Source organism: Macrobrachium rosenbergii, chromosome 10, assembly GCF_040412425.1.
Source record: "Macrobrachium rosenbergii isolate ZJJX-2024 chromosome 10, ASM4041242v1, whole genome shotgun sequence".
Classification (NCBI taxonomy): domain Eukaryota; kingdom Metazoa; phylum Arthropoda; class Malacostraca; order Decapoda; family Palaemonidae; genus Macrobrachium; species Macrobrachium rosenbergii.
The window spans coordinates 6,880,457-6,905,854 of NC_089750.1; the positions used below are offsets into that span (position 1 = coordinate 6,880,457).

The 25,398-nt window shown below is 37.2% G+C and overlaps 1 protein-coding gene across 12 annotated transcripts in view; it reads right to left on the reverse strand.

Moving 5' to 3' along the window:
- LOC136842464 (uncharacterized) overlaps positions 1-25,398 on the reverse strand; it is a 764,342-nt gene that overhangs the window by 237,437 nt on the left and 501,507 nt on the right. The window lies entirely within an intron of this gene.

Genomic DNA, 25,398 nt, shown 5'->3' on the forward strand with positions numbered 1-25,398 from the left:
TATATATATATAAAAGAAAGAACAAAAGAATGAAGCGAGACCACTGAACGCCAAATCACCACGCGCCAGACGGAGTCAGAGAGCCACCTGACAACACAACCTTACGCACTCGACACCAAACGAATACTGACTTGAGAATGAAAATCTCTCCCGCGATTCGCAACCTCTTCTTCTTCTTCTTCTTCCATTGACTCGACCCGACCATGAGCCATTCCATCCCTACCTCTATGTGGGACAGCTCGGAGGGCCAGTCATCCAGCTGAATGGAGGAAGAGGATAGTGAAAAGAGAGAGAGAGAGAGAGAGAGAGAGAGAGAGAGAGAGAGAGAGAACTCTACGACCATGGAGGTATTTCGGTGATTACAATTAACGCAAAGCTTCACTACATCCTTCTTCAATTTCATCGCTACAACTATAATACTCTAACGCATACCTAAATTAACCTGTCCATTATTTACTGTAGGTGTTTTTCATTCCTTTTATTCATAGATTCTTTTCACATAACTGATAAAGGATAAAAACGAGAGAGAGAGAGAGAGAGAGACTGAGAGAGAGTTTCATTAATAGAGCAATCTGTGAGTTTCAGAGATATTGCAGATCTGAGAGAGAGAGAGAGAGAGAGAGAGAGAGAGAGAGAGAGAGAGAGAGAGAGAGAGAGATAAAAATAAGCAGAACATGTTTATATTAAAACTTCTCCTCCTTCAGCCTTAGGTTGGAGATTAAAGAACATGATTGTCCCTCCCAGCGGTCTACAAAATAAAATCTTCCACCAACGCGCGCTCATTATAAAAATATCTCGGCTAAGCACTAGACAAACTCCAGAAGCAAAAAATTATTTTAACTACTTCAAGAAGCCATGCATGATTTCCGGGGCTTGCATATGCTGCAACGAAAAAAATCAGACATTTTAGGATTTTTTTTTTTGTGATGCGCTGTCTACGGGTAATGAACTCCACGCCTGTTATAAAATCTAAAACAAGAGAATACAGAGGAACTTAATGTACCTGAGATATCAAAAGCACCAAGCAATTACAAAAGCGCTCATCTATTGCCAGTATTTTGGACGCGACGGGTACGCTAGTAATGGTGGTAATAAACGTTGCAGTATACAATGTAGGTCAGGTAAATATCTCCCACACATACACTCACATATGTCTGCCATACAGCAAGCTATTTAGACGGTCACGTTTGACCAATCAGCAGCAACCTCCAGACGTGCTTTTTCACCAGCGTAGCACAAATGAAAGGCGCAGTATATAAATAACATGACGTTGGGTTTGAAAGAAAGCTATTACAGTCGTCTGAAGACAACATATCAGCTGGAATACGTCAAGAATATGTTGTGTTTGGCAGGGAAATATTAAATGAAAAAAATTTACAATGGCATAAAAATTTGTGTAAAAGATATATTAACACAAACTGATGATAGACAGAGATAAACTGCGCTCTAAGAAAGTACAATAGCAAAAAAAATTTATTTTTGACAACAAACAATTAGGAATTAATACAACCGCATGAAGTCCCAGTCTACAGCAACTATCAGTCTAAGGCGAACCCTCTGAAACACCTCCGCCTCTATCCAGCTAGGCGTATACAAAAAAAAAAAAAAAAAAAAAAATCCGCATAAAACAAACAAACACGCATCTTCCACACGTACTTGGAATACTACGAACCGGTTTCCTTGTTCCATCTTACCCCCTTGAAGATAAGCGGTCCATCTCTTTAACCCCAATTATCCAGGATCTTAGTTATGCAGATGTATTTCGGAGAAAAAGAAAAACCTTAAAAATTCACGACGGAGGGGACGGTGTGAAGGAGTCTACCTTTCACAAAAAAAAAATATGAATATCCAAACTGTTTTTTTAAGAGTCGATGGGAATTCGGGCAGAAGATACGCAATTAAGAAGGGTATAGAAAGAACTCATTTCAGGGGGAAAAAAGGTGGGGGAGGCGAAAACTCGTAACAAGTAAAAAATGCGCCGAAATTTCTTCGGCGCAATCAAGTTTTCTGTACAGTAGCTATACCGTATAATCGAGGCCACCGAAAACAGATCTATCTTTCGGTCTCGGTATAATGCTGTATGAGCAGCGACCCATGAAACTTTAACCACGGACAATGGTGGCCAATCCTATATGGTTGCCAGAAGCACGATTATGGCTACCTTTAACCTTAAATAAAATAAAATCTACTGAGGCTAGAGGGCTGCAATTTAGTATTTTTGATGATTGGAGGGTGGATGATCAACATACCAATTTGCAGCCCCTCTAGCCTAACTAGTTTTTAAGATCTGGGGGCGGAGAGAAAAAGTGTGGACAGAATAAAAAAAGTGTGGACAGAATAAAGTGCGGACGGACAGACAAATCCCGCACAACAGTTTTCTTTTACAGAAAACTAAAAACCTGAATTTTTTTCGGCGATGACAACGAATCGTATTTTCAAAGTCAGAACTTGCATGAGTGACCATCCACAGAAACCTTATGTCGCTGTGATAACATATGCATCCGTTATCATTTGTGTCAGTTTTGTGGGGGGGACTCACCCCACCCAGAAATTTAATGCTCAGGAGTCTGAGATGTGGGGCAACGGGTTACAGCGAGAGCACAGCAGTGAGTGAGCAGTTTTCAACCTGAATTATGTATAGACAGACAGCATGACCGTATCACTGTGTATATTTGTGTATATATATATATATATATATATATATATATATATATATATATATGTATGTATATATATATGTATATATATACATAAATATATATATTATATATAATTATATATATACATAAATATATATATTATATATAATTATATATTTATATATATATATATATATATATATATATATATATATATATATATATATACATATACATATATATACATATATACTGTATATACACGACATTTAAAAAAGTGCAAATTTTTAACATTTTATCTCATTTAATCTTTTGAAATCCAGTTAGCCAATGACAAATTATTTTCAAAGAACGAAAAGAAATCAAGAAAAATATACATATGCAGAGAAACATACAGACGCACAAATGCACAGACAGCTTTAACATGTTGTAACTCTGCATCAGTACCCATCACTAACGGCTTCAACCACTCCTTCGACACTAAATTAACAGGTTGAAACGGGGCAGAGAGAGAGAGAGAGAGAGAGAGAGAGAGAGAGAGAGAGAGAGAGAGAGAGAGAGAGAGAGAGAGAGAGAGAGGTGCCCCATAGGGACCAGGATACGCACTTCTCCTGAGATGTAAGAAATTTGTTTATTTTTTTCTTTATTTTATAAATGGCAAAATTGCCAGGTCATCACTGCAAGCGTTGCCGTACTATGATTCCGCAACTATGAATGATGGAATATTACAGTGAAATACACTTCTAAAAGATACCACTTTGCATTTTCCATTACTGAGGAATCCGTTGAAAATATTTCGCGTTAGATTCTCATCAAGGAAGAATTCCCTTTGGAAAAGTTCCACATAGGAATCCCATGACTTTTGAGCCCAAATGCATATATTACCCATTAGATTTCCGTCACAGTGAAATTGGTTTGAAGAAAATCCATAATAAGTTTCCATTAAAATGGAGTTCTTTGAAAATTATCTTTCGGTCAACCTGGAATTCACTTATATTTATGGAATATTAGGAAATACCATGTAAAAAAAATCCTACAATATTATAATAGATAGCGGAAAAAACCTGACTGAAATATCCATGATTTTCAAATTAAGTGACTTACATGTTTAATCATTCAAAATTTCCTTTGAAAGAACAAAGATTCAAAGGGTACCAGTGAATTCCTCAGAAACAAAGCAAAAAAAAAAAAAAACCCTACTGCCTAGCTATCTCTCCGTGGAATTCCCCTGTAATTTAATACCATTTTAAACCTACTGGCTTCTACGACCTAGCATTCCCCAAGTTCTGTGAAATTTAATTTCGATTTATCACCACAATCTATTCCTTTCTGGAAGAGCCTCTTTCATGAGAAAACCCACTGGAACTCTGTTGACCTAAGCAGTGAATTATGTGCCTGTTAAATACCCAACTGTGGAGGTTGCAGACGGGGTGGAGAAGGGCATGGCTAAAAGCCTTACACCAAAAGATCAGTTGATAACCCAAAGGTTAGTTAGTACTTTCTAGATCCGTCCCTTTCAAAGGAAAAGATTTATATTTATATATATATATATATATATATATATATATATATATATATATATATATATAATGTAGTATGTATTTATGTGAAAAAATTATTATATATAAAATATATATATATATATATATATATATATATATATAAAATAACCATCACATAAGGCATAAAATCTGCAGTTGTAAATCATAATGAACCGACAGGCAAATGAATGAAGAGAAGCGGCCCTGGATAGTTCCTGCAAATCATCCTGATAACCATGAGAAAAAAAATAAATAAAATAAAAGTACAAAATATTCTACTGGCGTCATACAGCAGAGGGCATTGCCACTAAAAAGATTACAGAGCACACACACTGGAAGCTGCAGAGCACCGCCTCTACCGCACAAGTACCGTCTGAAACGTGTCATTTTGAATAACAAAGGAATGTCCGTGTTCCTCGGACAAGCTAGATAATGATCTCCAAGGGCACGTGCCGGGGTATACGTTCTTGGAAAGTATTTAAGTAAATAAGTTTCAATGGTCACAAAGAATTGGGAGGATGATACTTAGGGTAAAGGGCGGAGGAAGGGGGGAGGAGGATGAATAAGGAAGACGTGAAAAAAAGAAGATAGCTAGGATGGTTACAGAAGAGGAAAGACAGGAGGAGGATGATGTGATGAGGTAAAAGAAACAAGGGAAGAAGTGAAATAAGAATAAACAAAGGAGATGAAGACAAAGAGAACAGTAGGATGAGAATAAGAGGAGAGGGACGAAGAGAGGATGAAAAATAACAGCTTGAGGAGGAGGAGGGAGGAGGAGGAGGAGGAGGAGGAGGAGGAGGAGGCACTACAGAAAATAGAAGACCAGGAACTGAAATAGGAAGAAAAGGAAGAGGAGAATAACAAACAAGAAGAGAAAGACGAGATGGAAGAAAAAGAAGAAGCGAAATAAGAAAAATAACGAAGAACGACGACGACAAAAAGTGAAGGATGAGATGAAAAAAGTGCGTATTCCTGCAAAAAGGTAATAAAAAAGGAGAAATTGTTTTGTCACCTCCTCTTCATGCGTGGCTAATGAAGGCTCGCGGTTAAATGCCCCACTGCCTTCAAGTGTTAATTATCGTCCACTCTTCGATCTAATTTCGGCAATTTCACCTGTCAGCAGGCCGCAAAGCAAATAGTAATCTCTCTCTCTCTCTCTCTCTCTCTCTCTCTCTCTCTCTCTAATGACACTTGGAGATAATTTGGGTTTCATGCACAATAAAGAATAAGTAAAATGATTTCAATCATGAGTATGACCAGATGATAGATATAATTGTTAAAAAATAAAAAGTTACACAATGCTTAGGGTTTTACAATCTTATATATACCTCTCCGTCTCTGTCTCTCTTCTCCTCACACAATCTCACACACACACATTTATATATATATATAGTATATATATATATATATATATATATATATATATATATATATATATATATATATATATATATATATTTAAATGAGAGAGTTATAGAGTGAGAGAGACAGATTTTAATTAGCCTATACCTGAATAACCCATAACCAACATAAGAAAAACTATAAAAAATATACAACAGCTTAAATACTCAAATCTCCTTACCAAACTGAATCGTCCTCAAGTCATATTCAAAACAAGCGTTGGTGGTTACTTGAACCTTTCAACTGCACTCAGGTGACATTTGGATGGCAAACTATAGGGTACAAGTGCCTCCCCTTTGTGTAAACTGTTACGTCACGGCCAAGCCAATGTTGACACGGCACCCGAGAGGGTTATTGTTGGCACAATGGGGCTCTGACTTTGATGAAGGTGTACACTAAAAAATGTCACTTTGGCTGGGATTAAATCTGATTTCTTCCTGCTGCGCAGACATGTGTTAGGTTAGTATTTTATATCCACAGTTAAATTCTATTGCTTTATGAAAATTTTGAATAAAACAGCTTCATGTATTTTCAGTAAAGAATACTTAACAAGTCTGCAAGGAATTACAATGGCAATTTACTTTTGTTATTTCCTTTTCTATTAAAATGCTTTCTTTTATCCTGTAAAGCGAGATTTTTAATAGGAAATTCAATTCCGTCAAAGACAATACTAATGCTTACATCAAATGCGAATCCTTGCGAAAATAGCGAGACATATTCTGGGAGCAATTGTATCAAAGAACCAGACTGAATACAATCACTACGCAACCATATATTTTAGATAAAGAGACGGCTTACGTCAATCCACAACAAAGTCCCTTGGATATAATTCATTCAATTCACTCCGTAGAGAAGAAACCACAAAAAGTAATTCATAAATCATGGCAAATCTGAGGATTCTTTCAACCGAACAACTTTCACTCTTGCCAAATTTCCCAGCCAGATTAGAGAGTTATAGATGATTACGAATAGTTGGTGTTTCGCTGGGGTCATTTAAGGCCATGAAAATGTGTCAATAAATCACTTAATTAGTAATAAACAGGAAACAAACAAACCACATAGGAATATATAAAAAAAATCCCCTGTTTTGGATTTAATGAGCAACTACGAGACAGAAGGTCTCTCAATTAACACTTTCTTTCACAGAAAGCATCGCAAAACCAAACTACTTCTTTCCTTCTCCTGTTTTCCCTTTCAACGACGAAAAAAAAAAAAAAAAAATCCAAGGAATCGGTTTCCCCACATTCCAATAAATCTCTCAGCTGAGTAAAACGCCAGTTAACTTAAAATCACTCAATCAATCAACGTATCAGAGATCAAGTCTCGTTTTCTATATGCTTCATTTCTCCCTTTTACTTCCCTTCAATTATTTATTTATTTATTTATTTATTGACTGACTGAATGACTGACTGAAGGGCTGATTGATTGACTGATTTAATTATTTTCTTAATTAATTTGTTTATTCTTTTTGTTATCATGCCTCGGCCCTTTAAAATAAAGGAAGAAATTCTGGCAAATATCAAAACTCTGATTAGGAAGGTCAATCGCAAACTCTGGCTTATTAATGTTATTCCCACACATACACACCTGCGAGCCAGCACTTTCCCATAACATGAAATAAAAATTTTCCCATCACATCAAATGAAAATTTTCCCATCACATCAAATGAAAATTTCCCCATCACATCAAATGAAAATTTTCCCATCACATCAAATGAAAATTTTCCCATCGCATCAAATAAAAATTTCCCCAACACATCAAATAAAAATTTTCCCATCACATCAAACAAAAATTTTCCCATCACATCAAATAAACATTTCCCCATCACATCAAATAATTTTCCCATCATATAAAATAAAAATTTCCCCATCACATCCAATAAAAATTTCCCCATCACATCCAATAAAAATTTCCCCGTCACATCACATAAAATTTCCCCAACACATCACATAAAAATTTCCCCATCACATCAATAAAATTTCCCCAACACATCACAAAAATTTCCCCATCACATCAAATAAAAATTTCCCCATCACATCAAATAAAAATTTCCCCAACATGTCAAATAAAAGTTTTCCCATTACATCCAACAAAAGTTTTCCCATCACATCAAATAAAATTTCCCCATCACATCAAATAAAAATCCCCATCACATCAAATAAAAATTCCCCCATCACATCAAAATGAACAGGATTTTACCCCATCACGTCAATGATATTACTCGATAAGGACGAAGGATCCCTCTTGCGTATCCTGAGCGAGGACGGACGATCGCTTACGGATCTCCCCGGGGGGCCAAGGAACTTGCAGCATACATCACAGCAGCGCCGACAGATCGCACCCCTAGCAGGTGTCCTACGATCCTATGCTACGGCCGGAATCCTAAGGAATCCGCGCCCGACCCCCTACCCCAAGCCAAGATCTAAACAACAGCCTACGCAACGATACGTCGGAAAATGTGGACCCTTTTTTTATGTAAAGTAAAAAAAAAAAAAAGATGGCTTTGTCTTATGCAAGAGAGAGAGCGAGCGAGAGAGAGAGAGAGTGCCTGTACTTGTGTTTACACACACACACACGTGTGTATATATATATATATATATATATATATATATATATATATATATATATATATATATATATATATATATATATATATATATATATATATATATATATATATATATATATATATATATATATATATATATATATATATATATATATATATATATATATATATATATATATATATATATATATATATATATATATATATATATATACATATCATATATACATATATATATAATATATCATGTAAATGCACAAACACTGACACGCCCTCTCTCTCTCTCTCTCTCTCTCTCTCTCTCTCTCTCTCTCTCTCTCTCTCTCTCTCTCTCAAGACAAAACCATCTTTTACACACATACACGCATTATATATTTAAACATATATATATATATACATATATACACATATATATATATATATATATATATATATATATATATATATATATATATATATATATATATATATATATATACACACACACATACACACAAACACTTCTCCGGATGACTTCAAGATCATTCACACCCTTTCACTTCCAGCAAGTAAAATCTCCCTAGGTCTCTGCTACAGCCTCGCTTCTATTCTTCTTTTCTCACTTTAAAGATCCTAAAAAAAATAAAGGGTCAAGGCAGTCACGGAGAGAGAGAAAAAAAAGGTGAAAATAAGAATTTATTGAGGTGTGCGACGGAAGGGGGGGGGGGGTGAGATTTCGTATTGTTTTCTTCCAAACGTCTGTAAAATATCTTGGGGTTAATCCCTTCTGACGAAGACAATACAATGGCGGCTTCGTCGGTTCACAGCTGTTGGGCACAGCCGTCGTTAAATATCGAGGCTATATTCAATGGTAATTTCTGTGAAATAATAATAATAATAATAATAATAATAATAATAATAATAATAATAATAATAATAATAATACAATGCCGGCCTCGTCAGTTCACAGCTGTTGGGCATTGCCGTCGTTAAGTATCGCGGTGATATTTAATAATAATAATAATAATAATAATAATAATAATAATAATAATAATAATAATAATAATAATAATAATAATAATAGCAAAAACAGAAAAAAATCAGCTACAAATACTTTATCAGCAATAGTAATTCTATTTACCTTGGAATATACAGCTGATTCCACATTAAAAATACATACCGTAAGATTATCTAGTTTTTAAAAACTCTTCTCTTCTCAGGCCAATATTTTTCACTGACGCAATTCTAACTCTTCAGGTACTCATAAAACACATAAAAGCACAGAAAGACAAGCGAAAAGTATTAATCTTATGAAAACAAAAAGTAAAAAATAATATCCAGTGGATACGAAGAACTTTTTCTTTTTTTACTGTCTTTGAAGTTAGTAAGTAAAGTTTTACTTATAGCCATGACCTGGGTATTTCGTTAGATTGTGTGAAGCCTCTGCTTCTGATTCCACTCTCTAAGTATGAGCCACAACTGAGTACTATTTGCCCGTCTCGGGTTCTTGGTTGAAAAGGTCACTGAAAGTCCAGAAACAAGCGCAAACGATAACAAGCAAAAAATGCGCAGAAGTTTCTTCGGCGCAGTCGAGTTTTCTGTACAGCCGCTACAGCATACAGGCCTAATCAAGGCCACCGAAAATAGATCTATCTTTCGGTGGTCTCGGTATAATGCTGTATGAGCCGCGGCCCAAGAAACTTTAATCACGGCACGGTGGTGGCATGTCCTATATCGTTGCCAGAAGAACGATCATGGCTAACTTTAACCTTAAATAAAATTAAAACTACTGAGGCTAGAGGGCTGCAATTTGGTCTGTCTGATGACTGGAGGGTGGATGATCAACATACCAATTGCAGACGTCTAGCCTCAGCAGTTTTCAAGATCTGAGGGCGGACAGACAAAGCTGGCACAATAGTTTTCTTTTAAAAAAACTAAAATTAACGGCCTGGAATCAAATCTCAAAAATTAACGGAAAAACAATTAACCGAGAGAAGGAAAAATGATCTAAGAAATAAATCTAAATCAAATGACACTACATACATATACATAACAAATATTCAGGTAAAACAAAACGAAATCTATCAACAGCGCATGAGGAATTATCCTCAATATTAAAACAAAAAGCTAAAAAATAATAAAACTAAACAGATCAACAGAGCACGCGTTAAACTCTCCCGTCACTTAACCCTAACTATCCGGGATCCACGACGGAGAAAATCTGACAACATTGACAGATCACTCAACCAAAACAAGTAAATAAATAAATAAATAAATAAATAAATAAATAAATAAATAAATAAACAAAATCGTCAACCAATCAACCGCGACAATCGCAAAGCCACGACGAAGAACGGAACGAACAAAATGACCGAAAACCGAAAGTGTCGATGTCGAGCGTAAACGACCTGTCTCCGTCATCTGGGACCACTCTCCCCGATACCCGACTTATTTGGGCAAGTCGAAAAAGCAGGATTTCCTGTCGGGGCAATTGCCAGACTGAGGTTGCAAGGGTGGAGGTGGCGGTAGGGGGAAGGTGGGGGAGGAGGCAAGGGCCGCTGGGATGAAGATTAGGGACAAGAAATGGAAGGAGAGAAATGGAGAAGGAGAATAAGAAGTCGGCGATTAGACAGAGAAATGGCAAAGGTGTGGTAACGGGCGTGAGAATGGGGCAAGGGGGCGGGGATGAAGATGATGAATAAGAAATGGAAGAAGAAGAAGAAGAAGAAGACGAAGAACAAGAAGAAGGCGAATAAGAACAACAAGAATAAGAAGAACAACAAAAGCAGAAAAAGAAGAAAAATATAAGAAGAACAAGAAGAAAAACAAGAATAAGAAGAATAATAACAAAAAGAAAAAGAAGAAAAATATAAGAAGAACAAGAAGAAAAGCAAGAAAAAGAACAAGAAGAAGAAGAAGAAAGGGATCAGACAGAAAGAAACAGTAAGGTGGGGAAACAAATGTGATACCGATAAAGGAGAGGGATGCAAAAGTGGGAACGAAAAATAAGAGGAGAACCGAGAAAAAATAACAGAAATAATTGGTAAGGCGACACTGCAGAACCGAGGCACGGGATATGAAATAAGACGTAAATGAGCAAAAAGGTATACGAGAAGACAGAAAGAATTGGCAAGGTTTGGTTACGCAGGGAGTAGTAATATAAACGAACGAAAAGGGGAAAGAAGAGATAAGAAATGGGAGGAGAAATAAAAAAAATGCAAGAGGCGGAAGAGACAGAGAAGAATTAATTAAATGTCTGCAAGAGGAATTGTAATACGATGTTATCTCGGGTCTGGTGTTCTGGAGAGAAACGATGAAATGACACTTATTTCAGGCTCTCTCTCTCTCTCTCTCTCTCTCTCTCTCTCTCTCTCTCTCTCATACAAACACAAATCTAGAACCAAATCTGCTCTTTATATGCTCAAATAATATAAAAATTATTGCAAAAACCTCATAAAATGGAAATAAAATGAACAAACTATAAAAGGATTTGGTGACTTTAATTAGCAATCATGTAAACTTGAATAAAAAATTAAACAAAAATCGTCATCATTTTACTACGCTCAAGCCAGTAAAGAATAAATGAAAAGAAAGAAGAAGAAGAAGAAGAAGAAGAAGAAGAAGAAGAAGAAGATGATATTATAGGAAAATAAAGAGGAAAGAAGGCCTTGGACAGCTGGGCTTTGAAAAACTGAAGAGCATATGAATGAACGGAACTTCAAAAACTGAAGAATGACAAAAGGAAGCGTGAATGAATAGACGTGTCTTGTAAAGGAAGTAAGAACAAAAATTAGTTTATGAAAGGAAGAGCTTTGAAAAAACGCAAGCGAAGCAAACGAAGAACGAAAGGGTGATGATTCAGGATGAATCATCACAAGAGGAGGTGCCCCCAGCCAAGCAATTTTTGTTTACACGCTCAAGTGACCCAGTAACGCACCCTCTTCCATACTGAGAGTTCCCACGAAGTTCGACTCCCTAAAGGTAAGAGGTCTGGGCACTCCTGATGGATTATTTAATGTAATCTGGCGTCACGACTACTATGGTCATCGGCGCTGACTCATAAGGGAAAGAATTAGCTTGGATGGACGCTGAGGTGTTTTCTCAAAGATTTGGATGGGACTTTTGATAATAGAAATAAACAGGATATAAGCACCAATACAGTTCTGCTTTCAGAAAAATATTCTTATATAATGTATATAATCATTATTCAGCTTAGTTTGAGAGAGAGAGAGAGAGAGAGAGAGAGAGAGAGAGAGAGAGAGAGAGAGAGAGAGAGAGAGAGAGACTCTTGATAACAGAAATAAACAGGATATCAGCACCAACACAGTTCTGCTTTCGGAAAAATATTCTGAAAAATGTAATCATTATTCAGCTTAGTTTGAGAGAGAGAGAGAGAGAGAGAGAGAGAGAGAGAGAGAGAGAGAGAGAGAGAGAAGGGGAAGTGGGTTTGTAAGGAAAAAAAAAAAAATTCCTACGAGCCTACAAGATCCTTAAATTAAGTCACCCTCCAAACTACAAGTCTCTTTATCTTGTTTGAGGACGAGTCCCCGCCGAGCACAGCATGACCTTGGACGGCGTCCTCGAGGTAAAAGGGTGACGCCCACCGATTCTCCTTCGCCTCATACACACCGACCGGCAGTCACCTCCTCCCCCTCCTAATCTTCCTCCTCCTCCTCCTCCCCCTCCCCAAAACAACCTGAATCCCTCTGAAAAATTAGCTGACCCACCCCCTGCCCCCTCCCTCCCGCCGACTTGGATCGCCGGAACCTGAAGTACATTTACAGCCCTCGCTTGACCGAAAATACTCTCTAACACGAACTGCGAGAACCAACACACGCACGCACTTACTCGACGGATGCGAGATCTCTCGAGATCACTTGAAATGACAAGTAAACTTCTTTATTTAAAGTTTTAAACCTCTTTATTTGAAGTTCAATGATAACCAACTGAAAGGTAACAGTACCTATTTCTCGTGTGTTTTTCTACATAATTAAATATTTACCAGGATGCAAGAGACTTTATTAAGAAACTAAAGTACTTTTACCTATTTCATTTACCAGTAAACTAACAGAAAAGAATGAAACCATCCGTTAGATTCATAAAACTGTTCATCCAAAAGCCACTTGGTTGCTGGGCATCACAGCAATGCATTTAAGAGTAAAACTGAAGGATTCTGCCAGAGGCGAAGCCATCTGTAATTTGGTCATTGCAGAGTACAGGTGAATTCAAACCTACTTATTTAATCTTGAGACTAAAGTATCTACAACTGCGTTGCAAAAGAAAAGATCAACATAAAACATCCGTAATTAATGATGGCAACTTCGTTCAATTTCCAAAATATTTTGTTTAAAGGGCATAAAATAAACAAATGGCTTGACTAGATAAAGATTCGCAGTTTGATATTGTCACTCAATTCAACATCAATGCAACAGCTAACAAAACTGAGACGAGAGAGACGCACGTCAATTCCTCCTGCTGCCAAAAAGAAAAAGCAGAAAGAGCAAACTCCTCCGAGGCATTTTTCCTTCCTTCCTTCTTCTGTCTTTTCCTTTCCTTCTTTCTCTCCCGCACCGGAACTTGCTCAACCATGCCCTATAGCCCTTCGCCAAAATCCGAGTCCACAACCACGCTCGGCGCCCACCGGAACCAGTTGAAAGCCCAAAACCCTGTCACACCCCTCCCGAAGTCCACGAGACCCATCCCCAACCCACATGGAAGACACCAGGGGCACCCATGGCCCTACCTGGCCAAGCCTGACCCCTCCGTGCCCTTGCTTACACTATTGATCACTTACCGTGGGGCATCCCTGTCTCTCTCTCTCAGCCTCCCTCTCTCCCTTCCCTCCTCCCACTCCTCACTGCATTGCTCGTGCCCACACACGCTATACTCTACCCATTAGGACCATCTTCCTCCCCCTCCCGAAAGGATCCATCAACCCCCCTCCCCCGCACTCACCGCCTCAACCGGTCTCTCTCTCTCTCTCTCTCTCTCTCTCTTCTTTTCTCTGTCTTTCGCTTCTTCCCTCCACCGGAACTTCGGGCAGGACTCCACCCCTTCGCTTTCTTGACCTTTCGGGAGAGTATTTCTGGGCTGGATCAGGGAGTATTCGCCTCGCATGGTCGGGGGAGCCTTTATTTCTTTGGTCGGGCTGTTTCTTTCATTGATGCACAAGCGCGCACACACACAACGACACACACACACACACACACACACATATATATATATATATATATATATATATATATATATATATATATATATATATATATATATATATATGTATATAATCATTAGGCTGCAAATGTCGATTAATATTCAATTCACGCCACTTCGGGAATATCCTGACGGGAATTATCACTGAAGGGGAATTATAAGTGATAAATGGATCGGTACTGCCGGGGTCTCGAAACCTCGACACAGTACCTTCCAGCGACTCCAGTCGACGGTCTAACCACTTAATCCTTTATATATAACCTTTATATATATATATATATATATATATATATATATATATATATATATATTATATATATATAAATATATAAAGGTTAAGTATATATATATATATTCCTCCTTTGGATAAGATAGCTCTAGAGGGCATTAACCTTATATATCTCACCATATCCTTGGAATGATGTTGTTATCATGCACATCTCTACGGTGGGTACGACCCACCACAGGCGAATATTCACCAGGTGGATAATTTACTACTTAGGTCATTGAAATTAACTGACTATTAGAAGGGGGCCTTCATCGCCTACCCCTTCCCAGCCTAACCAGTCAACCATCCCTTTCCCCAGCTGGTATCGATTACTGTCTTTCGATGGAGGGGCACGATTGATAACTGTCCTATATATATTATATATATATATATATATATATATATATATATATATATATATATATATATATATATATATATATATATATATATATATATATATATATATATATATATATAGAAAGATAAAATTCATAGAAAGAAAGGGAGCTGTGAGGCCTTTCGACTGTCTGTCGTCCTTTTCACTAAGCAGTCTTCTAAGTAGGGGACGACAGACAGTCGAAAGGCCTCGCAGCACTCCAGTGTTTCCCCTTCCTTCTTGGATTTTATCTTTATTTATATATATTCATCATGTTCCATATTTTCGTGATTCAGTATATATATATACATATACATATATAATATAAATAAATATATGTACATATATAAATATATTTATATAAAATATATATATATATATATATGTATATATATATATTTATATATATATATATATATATATATATATATATATATATATATATATTATATATATATATATATATGCATTATATATATATAAACATAAAACCCAAGTATACGAATCTACAGAAGCTGATAACACCAACATCTCAAAGCAATGAAAATGATCATTATAACTCGTATTTCAAAATGAAGTCATTCGACTTTTATGTTGCATTTTCATAGCGAAGACTTCCCTTACTGTGTATTCTCGAAAAAAAAAAAATAACAACAACAAAAGCAGACGAAAGCTTCAACATATGCTATCCGAACCTTTTCTTTGCCAGGTGGGAACGCTCATTAGTGCATTTACCTTTTCAGTGCCTTTTTTTTTTCTTTTTGATAGCCAAGCCCCTTGGGCAACTTCCGTTCCCACAGCCAGCTACCTTTTTTTTTTTTCGTTAATGATGCATTTTTTTTTTTTTTGGCATTCCTTAAGACAATGTTGCACCTTCCGTATTTTAACACAAAATTGCCATTTAGACGAAGCGTACGAAAAAGAAATCTCAACTCTCAGATATTGGATAAGTTTATTTTTATTGATTTTATTTTACCACTTAGTTAAATTATGTTATATACAAAATCGGTATTTAATCACTACTAACTCATTGCCGCCCCTGCTGTGGTCTCTTTCTTCTTTCTTTGACCATGCATACAGCTGCAACTTAATTTCAACAACTATTTACTCTTTCAATAAAAGGTGCAAGTTATAGTTTCTACTCAGAGGTAACCATTTTTTGTCTGTCAATTACCCCTCTCTCTCTCTCTCTCTCACGAACGTGGAAACGAAGAGTAATTTATATAACATCTTAATCTTTAAATTTGAAACAATGTCAATATCTATAATCTAAATACATCCCTCCAACTCTAACTTTAAGTCTGTCTGTCTGTCTCATAAAATGACGCCCAGCAACAATGTCGCCACAAATGTTTCCCGATACATCACGACAAATTCCTCAGGTCGCCCGGTCCTTGAGTTTCCAGGAGGACGCCCCTTGCATGGCCAATGAGCTGGAACTTGAAATACAGCGTCGCGCTTGAAACCCAGCAGATAATACTCCGGAACGAAAACCGCTGTCTCGGTAGTGACCCCCGACCTCGTTATCAGGCCGTAACGCAAGCGCTGTTTTGTCCTTGGTGCTAAGCTGTGGGTGCACCGGCTGCCTTCTTGTGGTCAGTATGCTGATTTTCTTTCCGATTCTAAAAGGATATTCGAGAGGTGTGGCTGTACCAAGGAGCCCTCCTTGGGCTGTGCACAGTGGTCGTGATATTTGCTTCTCCAGTGAGAGCGACAGGGCTCGATTCCCAAGGAAGCCTGACTGCTTTGGGGATGTTCGGTTAAATCCCACCGCACATGAATCATATGTCACTGGTAGTTGGTTAAATGCGGTGACTCAAAGTCAAGGTCACGATGGTCATGGAGTTAGTGACCTCATCATAAAATAATTGTTGAGAAACAGGAGGATAACGCTAACTACAGCCACAAATTCTTGGGTGCAGTCACCTAAAGTGGGCTCCGTGGCCAAGTGCTGTAGCACTCCGCGCTCGTTTGATAGGACGAAAGATTGCTTGCCCCCCCTGCCCCCACCTTCCCTCCCTTCCTCGGCCACCAGTCCACCCAAATGTAAATGGGTGCCAGTGTCTCCAGAGACCACAAAAAAAAAAAAGTGGGTGTGGAGACAGCAACAGCCAAAACCACCAGTGACCAACATCATCCAAGAGGTCCTGTGAGATACGAGAGGCGTCTGTCGTTTTTCCACTTGTAATCCGGTTCCCCGTTTCCGACTCAGTGATTTATTGAATAAATACTTGCTCTCAGTTTCTGCTCGACAAACGAGCATATACACAGAAAGAGGAAGAGAAATAAATCAATTAAAATAAGCCTGGGTGCAAAAGAATGAATGCAGCTAAATGCAGACGGTGCATTCATGCCCAAATCTCTTCAACATTATTATTATTATTATTATTATTATTATTATTATTATTATTATTATTATTATCGTTTTAAATGTGGCCCCATTCACCTGGAACAAGTGAAAAGACTTACTGAGCAAGCATTTTCTTCTCATTAAGGAACAAATTGAGAAAAAATACATCAAAAAAACATTCTAAAAACAACGAATAAGATACCTTACTAATTCTATTCATTCCCACTGGAACTAAACAGCCACACGCCTGAAATTCTAAAAAGTGGGCCACACCTCGAGTCCCGAAATCCTGGTCAACAACATCTCTCCGTATTTATGAGCAGTTATTTGCATGATGAATGTATAAATTCTCTCTGAATCTTCAGGTCGAGTTGATATAACTGAACAAGAAAATCGGTCCTGATGGACGATCTTCTCAACTCAGAATTTCCACATATCAAATCGATCCCTTGTCGGTGCAATACTTCAAGTATTTGTATTGTCAGTCGGGCTTTTCTCTAATATTACAACAGATTGCAAAAATAACATGTCCTTTAAACTGGCGCAACTATCGTCTTGACATCGTTTGACAGATCTGCTGTAACTGTTTATGCCCACAGCCCCAGCTCCTTTAAACCGACTCAATATTCAAAGGCTGAACCAGGATCTTATGCTGTTGTATTATATTACTTTTATTTTCCACTTATTCTCAAAGGAATTCGAAACCTTTTCCTAGTGAGGGAGACACACCTAATATTTTTACATTATGTATTGGATGCTTTTCGCTGTTACTCGAGGAAGCAAAACTTTTTTTTTTTAAATTCCTTTTCTTGCAGTGACCGATATCGACTTCGGTAGATTTACAGGTCCCAGTCTTTTCGCTACCAAAAACATAAATAAAAAACGTTAACGCTACTAAACTGTTTTTAAGAATCTGAGTCCATACAAAATACGAAGCAGGAATGATAACACTGCAACATGTTACACAGGATTCTTAATACTAACACAACTACTCCGAAACCGTATATAAGAGTTAGGGGTACTTACGAAAAAATGTTCAGAACACTGGAACAACCAGAGCGATACGAACCTGTAAAAGAAAGAAAAAATTTAATATAAAAAAACATTTCATTATAAACTAAACAGAATATAATCTACCACAGTATTTATACATCAGCATGTTATGTGGAAAACTTGATGTACAATGAGAATGTTCTGTACATTAACATACAAATAATACATACATATATATATTTATTATATATATATATATATATAATACATATATATAATTATTTATATATATATATATATATATATATATATATATATATATATATATATATATATATATATATATATATATACATATATATATATACAGTATATCTCATCAGCTGTTACATAAGAACAAAACAATCAAGTAACTGAGCTTCTCAGTCGAGTTCGCCTTCCCCACAAAAACCACACATAGAAATCAACCAACCTACCTAACCTCGTCAGTCCCAGAACACCGGTACAGATCTTGATCATAACAGCCTAACGCCAAGTTCCCAAAGCTGTCACGCACGACCAGTGACGTCATAAAAACCCATTACGGGCACGACGCCAAATGATTTAGTCGTCGGCCGTCGCGAAGACTAATCGCCAGGGCATTCGTGCCTCATCGCGTATTCAGCCTCCGACGGGTTAGACCTATAAAATCCATCTTCAGCCACTCCCCGCGTCGCCTTCGATAGCCCCGGCTACGTCCCGGGCCAAGTTAGGCAAGGAGGAATGCTGTGGTGGCCCGGCCTCGGCTGCAATCGTTGCAACAACGGGGCAAATGACAGCGAAAGGCCATTCGGAATTAGCATGGTCCTCCTGGGCTCAAATTTGATCGGGGCGTAGATCCTCGCCCGGCGATATTTCCACAAAGGCGTCTCGGTTCTGGCGGTGCTATAACCGCTTCAGCCACTGAAAAAGGAGGCGGGGCTTCGCTTCTCACGTAAAACTAATTACTACGAGAGGTGAATAGTAAACGGAGAGAGAGAGAGAGAGAGAGAGAGATTTTGAGCGGATATATATATATATATATGAATTTCTGACTCACATCAGGATCGAACCCAGGTCTTTCAAATGAAAGACCAGGGCGCTGCCAACCAGGCCACACAAGTCATAAAAGAAGCTGGAACCCGAGTACAACTGTACCCAAGGAATTACCTGGGCAGGCTAACTGCTTGCATACCAACGTGTTTTCCCCAACTTCCCAGGTAATTCCTTGGGTGTACTCAGATTCCAACTTATTTTATGACTTGTGAGGCCTGGTTGGCAGCGCTCTGACCTTTCATTTGAAAGACCTGGTTCGATCCTGATGTGAGCTAGAAATTTATTTATATTCCACACGTAATTGTCTGTTGATGATATCATATATATATCATATACATATACACACACACACACACATACACACACACACACATATATATTTTATACATATACAGTATATATAATGTATATATATATATATACACGTTGTGTGTGTGTAGTCTTATTGAGGTTAATTATTCAAGATTTCAATAGGTACGAAAAATGATCCCCGGTTAAATAAATAAAAAAAAAGCCAAGGGCTTGTGGGTATTCATTACCAAGTCACCCCTTTGCCTAAAGAGTCATGCATGACCTCACGAAGGTCAATATGGACCTTGGGTCCTATTAATTATGCTCATCACAGGACACCCATAATTGATGGTGAGTCGGCTATACAGACCCATACTTTCAAATTCATCATTTCGCCATGATAAAGACCTCAGATGATATATGGAAGGAGCTTAGATTAATTTTATTCTCAGTGGTGACAAGATAATTCGACTCTCTCTCTCTCACTCTCTCTCTCTCTCTTTATATTCCCATAGAAGGTTATTTGCACCCTGTATGCATATGTATGTATGTATATATGTATGTATATATGTATGTATATTATATAGACAAACATACATACATATGTATGTATGCATAAATAAATATATACAATGTGTGTATATGCGCGCGTGTGTATGTATATGTATATAATATGCGCGCGTGTGTGTGTGCACAAGCTGAGTATACAGTCATGTCTCACTCTCCGTGAAATAAATTATACTTACATATAAAAACACAAAGACACACGCACATATATATACTTACATACGTACACACACACACACACACACACACACACACACATATATATATATATATATATATATATATATATATATATATATATATATATATATATATATATATATATATGTGTGTGTATGCATAACCAATAAGATTATTAGCGACAAGTACATAAAACATTCAGTTCGCTCACGCTCTCACCCTCTTTCTTTTTCTTTCTTTTTCTTTCTTTCTTTCTTTCTTTCAAGCAAGGTCAAAACAACCAAAATTCTCATTCCAGCGTTCCCAGTCTAATCAGAGGAAACTCCACAAAGAAAGAAAAAAAGGGGGGAAGAATACCCCGTCTATTGTTTTCCTAATCAAGAGCTGTCTTATTCCACGCGTCGGGTTGGGACAACAGTCGTTAAATGGAGGGGTTTATTCCTGCTGACGGAGGGACACACCTGTTTATTCTAAGGGCGCAGGACATGCAACACTCACTGTGTGTCTGTCTGTCTGTCTGTCTCTCTCTCAAACGCAAACACACGTCTCTCTCTCTCTCTCTTTCTCAAACGCAAACACACGTCTCTCTCTCTCTCTCTCTCTCTCTCTCTCTCTCTCTCTCTCTCCTTCAAACGTACATACACACACACACACACTTACTAATGGACTTTTGCACTGCATACAGAGCAACATACACACAAACTCACATGCAAACACACAAACGTCAAGCGTATGGGGCTTTACACACACCCATTTAATCAGCATACACAAACCACAAACGCATATAAACACACCCTGTATATCTGGCATGGATATCGTCCAAATAAGTATATCTATTAATTCCTACGCACCCATCCACCAAGACACACACACACACACACACACACACTGGCAAGGCTGACTAATACTGTAAAAAGTAGGATTTCCAAATTTCGCTAAATTTTATTATTAATTTGCAAAAATGAAATGTCATGCTCCTCAAAAACAATTGCTGCAAGGGATTTGGCTGTACCAAAGGCTAGTTACATTTCTCAATGATTTTTTATTATATCTAAAATATACTTATTGTTTCAATACCAAATTTATGTAGTATACAAGATACATAACTGAGAGGAAGTTCACAGTTCATGATTTTCGAAACAATAAACATATGTACATAATATTTGCCTCAGATCAGGGCAGCCGGTCGAGACTACAAAGTCTACCCCAAAGCCAAATCAAAGTCCTTCAAAAGAAGGCATCGTGCTTGATCCATAAAAGAAGAAGATATATTTGCCTGAAATGTATTTATTGTTTTATTATCAAAGACAGTGTTTCTGGCATGACAAGTTATGGGTTATATATATATATATATATATATATATATATATGTGTGGATATATATAAAAATATGTAGAAGTAAAGACAAGTATCATTTCCAGGAGTAAATCACCAGCTGAACCCTGAGAATTTCTCTCAAGGTAGTACCTGAAGAATGCAATATCCTCATACTTTTCCCCAGCACAAGACCTGAGTCATCTTTGCACAAGAATTTTACGTATCATTATTTTATTATATATCATCTAAAATACTTACACACACTAGTGTTTAAAATGCCCTCATGTTGAACAAAGGATTGCAAAGGATTACAAGGGAAATATCTATCTAACAAATGGAAATATATACATTAAATATTTTTAACTTGAGTGGTGGCAAGTCAATGCAAATACCATTTGGGGAATCAAACATCCGCAAAAATGCTGCAAGCTTTCATTGTCCCCAAAACTGCAAGAACATAATTATCCCCATCTCAGCCATGGTGAATGAAAACTTTTATGTCTTATCTCTTACCAAGAAAACACACACACATACAAACACACTGTCTCGGCAAATGAATATATGCAAAGAGGACCCAGGTGAGTCATGCGGAGCCTCACCTAGATTTTCTTTCCTCCCTGAATCTTCTCGCGACTGAAATCACTTGACCTGAGCCGAGCGACCCAACCTCTCTCTCAGCTGGCAACCAATTGATGTCAACAGCCGCTTCCGAAGTCTCGGCACTGCGTAGACGGGTCCCTCCCTTGAAGGTATGACGTCATCGCGAACTAAAAGGCAGGACGGGTGTTACGCTGATGTCATCACGGATAAAAGACGAGAGGGCTGATGTGGTGATGTTACCCACATCGACAGAAAATAATGGATAATTGGTGTCGTAATAAAGAGACGGATAAGATGTTCAGATAACTCCCTCACAAACGAAAATGAGGTCATCACCAACACCGGAAAAGAATTTGTTACGCTGATCTCATCACAAACAACCGACATTTCATACAGGTGTCATCACTTTCCGTAACAATGGTAAGTCGTGAAACAGCAGATACGTATCAACAGCAAGGACTTTATCGCAAACATCACGCGAGGACTTTTGCACGGACTTCACCCTACACAAAAGCCATAGAAGAAAACATTATTGTCTACCGAGTTACCCAGAACTGTGTGCGTGTTTGTGTGCGAGCGTATCTGATCTTCCTGAAAGCCTGCAACATTACACATCAATTGCAATCATCAATCGTGAAAATCCACATGCAGAAAATGCTCCTAAACCGAAATAATCAACATGAATACAATGGAATCATCAGTCTTGCACTGCTCATTAGCGAAGCCGGGCATGAAGGAAACATTGATGATAAGACTCCCTGACCTCAGCGAATGTAACCCTTCAAATGAAGTCGCGCCTAATTTAAGATAACGGTGCGTGTTTGTGAGTGTATTTGCCCGTGTTTGCCGAAGTCCGATCCCTGCGTGGACCGCTTTCGTTAAACACAGCTCAACCTTTAAAGGGCGGTTGAACTCTTCAGACTAATTGTTGAAAGAAGTCGTGAGTCATTCGAGGGGCAACCGAGTCATTCCTCCCCTATGAAAGAATTAATGTTACCTGCAGAATTACCTTTTCTTTCTTTATTTATTTATTCATTATAGCGACTGGAGCGAGAAATTTTTTCGTCATTCCCATGCAAATGTTAGGAAGATTTCGTTTTCAAGACGCCGAGACGGACAAGATTTCGTTATGGAAGTGTTCTCTGGCTTGTCTTTTCTCGAGGGCAATGTCTTACACACACACACACACACACACACACACACACACACACACACACACACACACACACACACACACACACACACACATATATATATATATATATATATATATATATATATATATATATATATATATATATATATATATATATATATATATATATATATATATCAATCAATGCAGTACGAAGGAACGCGCGCTTTGAGAATATCACAAAATCCACATAAGAAGGTGAGTGAAAACTGGGACTTTGAACAAATACTTTCTGTAGTTTATTCAACATTTTCAAGTGCACACTGTCATATATATATATATATATATATATATATATATATATATATATATATATATATATATATACTGTATATATATATATATATATATATATATATATATATATATATATATATATATATATATATATATATATATATATATTTTATACACATACATACAAACAAAAATTGTCCCTACCCACTACTCTCCATGCAATTTAAAAGTACCATTTACCCGTACTTCAATTCACTCCGCCACCTCTCTCAGAGGCACAAGTAACTCTCTCAAAACCCCCAGTAAGCATTATAAGCACCAGCGGGAGATGAGAGAGAGATACCATCGGCTCTTCTACCTTCACAGGTGTTCTTCAGTTCGAAGATCCGGTTTCGGCGTTACACTTCACAGTCTTATTACGATCTATCGTGGAAGAACTGAACCACCAGATGGCCTACCTCTCCGATGCCGAGAACGACTTTCATCGAGAAATTTTCCGTATTAAAATCCTCAATTACAGGCCTCTGCGACTGATGAGTTACTAAATCATATAAGCATCCATCAAGCGAATGGGTACAGGGACGAAAGAAAGTTAAAGTACTGTGGTCTGCTCCGGTAGAGTAAAAGTGAATTTGCGCAAAGGTAATAGATTTTTTGCGGTGGACGAGAGTATATATATATTCTCTCTCTCTCTCTCTCTCTCTCTCTCTCTCTCTCTCTCAGTATATATATATATTGTATATATATATATATATATATATATATATGTATATATATATATATATATATATATATATATATATATATATATATATATATATATATATATATATATATATATATATATACATTTTGTGTATTATCGAACTAGACTACTTTTCACTGCATACATTCTTGTTCTCCATTAAAACCAAAGGTTTTTCATTCCTAGTTAACCGCGTAGGTACACTTTGGGTCGACTATTTCATCCATGTTATCTTTCCAAAAAAAAAAAAAAATGACGACTATGGCAGTGTTTATAAAGGTTCACGCCGGTATGTATCTGTTAATTAACTCAATATCAAACCAGATTTCTTTCAGTCCCCAAGGACGGAACACGAAGAGATAGGCGGGTCTGTTCAATGAAAGGAAGGTTACATGATTCAGGAAAAACAGAAGCAGGAAGAGGATTTCAAAATCCGCCCCGTTCTTTTGGGTGTCGGCTTCTTAAGTGATGCTTCCGTTAAGTGAAGGTTAATAGGCTGGGTGTCCGAATGCCCCTACTTAGGGTACCCGTACAGGAAAACGTGATAAAAATGTAAGACCATAAATCTAGAGTTTGCTTAGAAAAGCAGCAGTAATAATAATAATAATAATAATAATAATAATAATAATAATAATGATGATGATGATGATGATGATGATGATGATGATGATGAAGTCGGCGATGATGAAGAAAGGAAAGATAATAATGATAATGCCGCTTTAGAAAAGCAATAATAATAATAATAATAATAATAATAATATGATGATGATGATGATGATGATGAATGATGATGATGAAGGTGGTGATGATGATGAAGGTGGTGATGATGACAGCGATGAAGAAAGGAAAGATAATAATGA